This window comes from Ovis canadensis, chromosome 6 (assembly GCF_042477335.2).
Source record: "Ovis canadensis isolate MfBH-ARS-UI-01 breed Bighorn chromosome 6, ARS-UI_OviCan_v2, whole genome shotgun sequence".
Classification (NCBI taxonomy): Eukaryota; Metazoa; Chordata; class Mammalia; order Artiodactyla; family Bovidae; genus Ovis; species Ovis canadensis.
This window is the reverse complement of record NC_091250.1, coordinates 58,657,931-58,663,434: the sequence shown is the minus strand read 5'-3', so window position 1 is coordinate 58,663,434 and position 5,504 is coordinate 58,657,931. Positions and strand designations below refer to the sequence as shown.

General features: G+C 36.3%; 1 long non-coding RNA gene across 1 annotated transcript; it reads right to left on the bottom strand.

Annotated features, from left to right (window-relative positions):
* Window positions 1-360: 360 nt before the first annotated feature.
* Window positions 361-5,178, bottom strand: LOC138931556 (uncharacterized). Its single transcript, XR_011446610.1, has 2 exons — window positions 4,729-5,178; window positions 361-4,572 (listed from the first exon to the last, which is right to left on the bottom strand). It is a non-coding gene; the product is annotated as an uncharacterized lncRNA (long non-coding RNA).
* Window positions 5,179-5,504: the final 326 nt, after the last annotated feature.

Sequence of the window (5,504 nt, the reverse complement as noted above, 5' to 3'; positions counted from 1 at the left end):
CTCTCCCAACACTACAACAGAGTAATAAGCAAATCTTGTTCATTATGACACAATCTCTCCAATCTCTCTATTTATCCAAGTACTACCGAAGAGGCAGATACCTGTATGCCCTAATGCAGTTGGTGAATGCCTCCCACAGACTTTTGCTTCCAGCCTGAAGGCATTTCTCATTCCCTAGAGACACTCATGGGAAACCTGTGCACAACCTGGAGGTGTGCCCATGAGGCCACCCTTGACCAATGACAGTCAGGAGCCAGGGGAGAAATCTTAACCCCTCTGAAGGTCCAGATGGGTTTGAGTTCATCAGCCAAGGACAACAAGAAAACACATTTTTGTTCTGGTTCTCCCTTCTTTCTTCTCTTTTGCTCTGCAAGCCACCCTCAGGGAAACCCATCCTAAAGATTCAAAAAACCTTCATCTAGGATTCTGCATCATGGAAAATCAGCCTAAGAAAAATGTAACTTTTATACATTATTATAAATTATTTAAAACAATTTTAATGGCTGTATAATATTCTATCAACATGAATTACTACAGATATAGAATAATTTTAATATTATTGGACTTTCAGGTGGTTTATCCTGTTTAATCTTACAAATAAAACTATGTCAGTCTTCACATGTAAAGCTTTTTCTTCATTTAAGAAATGGAATTGGTGATTCAAACATAATTTTTTTTTTAAATTTTGACCATATTGGCCAGTTTCTGTCTGAAAATTATAGCCTTGTGAACTTGTTCTTTCACGGCAACCTTGCCAGCACTGAATATTATCTTCATTTGTATTTCTGGTAATTTGGGAAGTTGAACATATTTTTATTTTAATTTGCATTTCTTTTATTTAAAGCATTTCATCTTTTGGAAACTGTGTCTTATGGAAGAACAGTACTGTTCAGAATTTTATGAAATTCTGTTACACATACCCTATGCCACAAGCCAGATCACACTAGGAGATGACCATTAGGTTAATGAGGTTGGAGAAGAGATCTATGAGAAGTTTTGAGTTGGAAGAAGAAGAAAAAGGGACATTTCAATTAAACAAATATGGTGCCTACTACATGCTGGCACATTAGAAAATACTTGAAGAGTCAAAGAAGATAAAGGTAGAAAGGGTCATCTTGCAGCTAATACTCTAGTGACCGTGCTAAAGGGAAGCTGAATGGCTGAACTACAGTCATCCTAGACAAGGGCTTGACTGGAAAGAGAAAACGCACATCAAATTCTCACATTTTAGATTAAGAAAAGTACGTTGTTTGGACTGCATTTAGTTTGGCTATGAAAGAAAATAAACAAAGCCAGTGGTTTAGAACTAGACATAACTGGATTAAGTTTCAAGTGATACCAAGTGGAGTAAATTATAATATGATATTATAAGAAACACTTGTTATGTGACTTTAAATTAAACAGGGTATGGCATATTCTAACAAACTCAATGGTAGAAAGCAGAAAACTGATAAAAATCATAAAGCAAAAAAAGTTAATGCTTTTTTAAAGTCAAAGACAAAATTCCTCTGAGGATAAGAAGTATACTTTTGTCATGTAAAATACATCAATGTCACACTAAACTGTGAAAAAAAAAAAGATAGACCTAAAACAAGAGAATAAAAATGAAGGAAAGGCTCTAGAAGATAGAAACTATGGGGAAAGTAAAAAGTAGTAACCAAAAGACAAGTGCTTCGAAATAAACAGTCTCAACAACTTTTTTAACAATGAAGGATATGAAACAGCCAATTAAAAATTGTTTGTTGTCTGGTGACTACAGTTCATAATACTTGAAATTTGCTAACAGTGTAATGAAATTTGCTGAGAGTCTTCCATGTACTCAATACTCATACACAAAAAAAGGAACTATGTGAGATGATGAATGTGTTCATTAAACTGACTGTGGCAATCATCGTACAAAGTATATGTGTATCAGATCATTATACTATTCATCTTAAATATGTATAATGTTTATAATCAATTATACCTCAATGAAGTGGGGAAAAAGTGACTTTTCTACTCACTAAAATTGGATGTTTTAAATCTTTGAATTTTGGCAATAAGATCAGTTAAATTATTTTATTTAATAAACGCTTTAGGTATCCCACTACCAGTATTCTTGCCTGGAGAATGCCATGGACAGAGGAGCCTGGCAAGCTACATACAGTTCATGCAGTTGCAAAGGGTTGGACAGGACTGAGAACTCAACAGGCAAAGTTGGGGAATAAAAAAATATACCTCCAAAAAACTTTGCTACACACATAGTCTAGTACCAAAGTGTGTTAATTAATATGCATATGAGGGTTTACGATTGCTAGCAGCTCTCTTTTCTCCCACACTCAGGACCTGTTTATGGAAAAAGTATATTAGATATAGGAATTACAAAAGATGTTACATATATACCTAAAATATTTTTATCCACTAATTTTTGCGTGTGAATCTAATACCTTCTGTTCAAGTAAAATTCTCTCAGCTGGCTTCCAAGCCATCTTTCTTGCATAAATCATACCTATAATACAGCATTAATTTCCATTTTTATTTTGTGAAAGTGGAACAAGAACTTAAAGACACTTGTGAAATAATCTGAGAACAGAATCATTCTGGAGTCTTCCAATTTTTTTTTACAAATCTTTTACTGTTATTTTTCCCAGGTTTAATTTAACTGTTTTTAAACAGCTCATCTTTATTGAGACTTGCCATTATTATTTCATAATGGACAAAAGCTTTTACTTAATTTTTTAATCAGTTAGGATAATATTTCTATAAATTAATTAGTTATACTAAAAGATGTATGTAGTAAGCCAGTTTGGTAACAGACATCTCTAATATTACTAAGCATACCACCTGACTGGTGCCTGTGCATGAGTGAAGTTCTAGAGGATAGCCTATAATGGTTTCTATTTTAGCAGTATGATAGACTAGATCTTTCTGAACAACCTTCCTGACTAAAATAGCTAAAGTATTGGATAAGGTATATGTATATATATATATTCAGTCTTTTAAAAAGAACTGCTGAGTTGGCATAAAGGAAGTAATTCACAGAGGTCAAGGTAAAAGTGGAAACAAGAACCTTGAAAGATAAAAGATATCAAAATCAGATTACATGTAGAGGTTTCTGGTAGACCCTGGAGTTCCTGAGCTCCACTTTTATGCTATGAAAGGTACAGAGGACTGGAGTTAAAATCTAGGATTTACCCAAGGATGGGAACTGTGAAGACAAACTTCACTAGGTTCAGCTTCCAAGGACTGCCTACTCAAGATAAAAAGGGACACAAGGAAAATTTCATTTATTGACTCATTGCATTTATTGATCCTATGCTGAATCAAGAGAGAGAAAAAAGCTCATTCAAGAATGTGTGGCAAAACCAATACAATATTGTAAAGTAAAAGATGATAATAATAATAAATAAATAAAATTTTAAAAAAAGAATTTGTTGTCAATAGACCATCATTATGAGTCGGACACGACTGAGCGACTGAACTGAACTGATAGAAGTTTACAATCCAAATCCATGCTCCCACTGAATAATAATAAATGCCCAAAATAGTAAAGTCATCCTGTGTCAGTAATGCTACTGAATAGCCTGCTGCTGCTGCTGCTAAGTCACTTTAGTCGTGTCCGACTTTGTGTGACCCCAGAGATGGCAGCCCACCAGGTTCCCCTGTCCCTGGGATTCTCCAGGCAAGAACACTGGAGTGGGTTGCCATTTCCTTCTGCAATGCATGAAAGTGAAAAGTGAAAGTGAAGTCGCTCTTAGCGACCCCATGGACTGCAGCCTACCAGGCTCCTCCATCCATGGGATTTTTCAGGCAAGAGTACTGGAGTGGGGTGCCATTGCCTTCTCTGCTGAAAAGCCTAAACAAACACAAACATAATTTGGAGGAATCAACTATAACTTAGGCCTCAAAAAATTCTCACAGATAAAGTGCCAAGGGAAATGAGCAGACCACAGCCAAAAATCACAAAATGCAAAAGTAACAGCCAGCAGGAACAAAGAGATGGCAAATTAGAACTGGAAGTCTTCGGCAATTCTAATATCAGATGCCGAGTATAAAATGTACAAATTCAGTATATTTAAAGAAATAAAAGAGAAGCTTGAAAGTAAAACAGAAAGGAGATTATAAAGAGCAACTAAATTGATTTGGAAAGACCTAAATTTCACTCCTAGACATGAAAATAAATAAATTAAAATTAAAAATACAATGGGTAAATTCAACAGCAAATTGGAGACAACTGACATGAGTGTTAATGAACTGAAAGACAGATCCAAATAAATTGTCTAGAATACATCCAGAGAGAAAAATGATTGGAAACATAAAAAGGGCTAAGAGTCATAGAGAATAGAGGGGAAATGTCTAGCATAATCCTAATTAGTGGTCCAGACAGAGGATGCATTTGTCAAAATAGGCTAATCTATGACATAGCCACTTTTAGTGGCTTAAAAAACAAGTGTATGTCTCATTTACATAAAGTCCAGTGTGAATCAGGCAGCTGTTCAGGGAAATATTCTCTCCTGCAGAGCCCCAGGGGTACTGTGGATCTTCCATCTCCATGAGTCGTCTCCCCAGTTTCTGCCAAAGCAGAAGAGAAAGCTAGAAGGCCACAAAATAATCAACAGTTATAAGGTAAATGCACAGCATTATCTCTGCCTCTAATTCCCCTTTAGTCATCAAACCATTCCGTTCTTCTACCCACACAGAGAACATACTCAGCCTCAACCCAAAGTCCCATTTAGTTACTGTCTTTACCTCACAATCCTTGGATCTTGATAATCATATTAATCTCTTTAAACCTGGCCTCTGTTTTCATGCGATCTGTGAACTAAAAAGACAGCATTATGTTCCATCCAAAAAACATCAATAATGGTGAAAGAGGAAAAAATAATGGCAGTAAATATTCCCATTCTGAAAGGAAATGAAGGGAAGATATATAATGTAATATAACATAATATAATATTCACTGAAGTACAGGGGGCAGACCGCATGCATGCTCCTTACTCAAGAGAGATTTTCCTCAATTAAGCCCTGATTTTCTCTTTTGGAAGAACCCTTTCCACAGGTTTTATGCCCTGCTGGTGTTACACTATAAAATTATTCCTTTTACTTACTATCCCTTGCCACATCTAACGGAGAAGGAAATGGCAACCCACTCCAGTACTCTTGCCTGGAAAATCCAAGAGGAGCCAGGTAGGCTGCAGTCCATGGGGTCGCTAAGAGTAGGACACGACTGAGAGACTTCACTTTCACTTTTCACTTTCATGCATTGGAGAAGGAAATGGCATCCCACTCCAGTGTTCTTGCCTGGAGAATCCCAGGGACGGGGGAGCCTGGTGGGCTGCCATCTCCGGGGTCACACAGAGTCAGACACGACTGAAGCGACTTAGCAGCAGCAGCAGCAGCAGACAAGCTAAGAGTATTCTGTCTGGAATGTTCAAAGCTTTGTCTCTGCCACAGAGATAATAGAAAATAAAGAAAAGATAATGTTCAAAAATTGTTGAGAATTTTCCAGAACTATTTAAAGATAT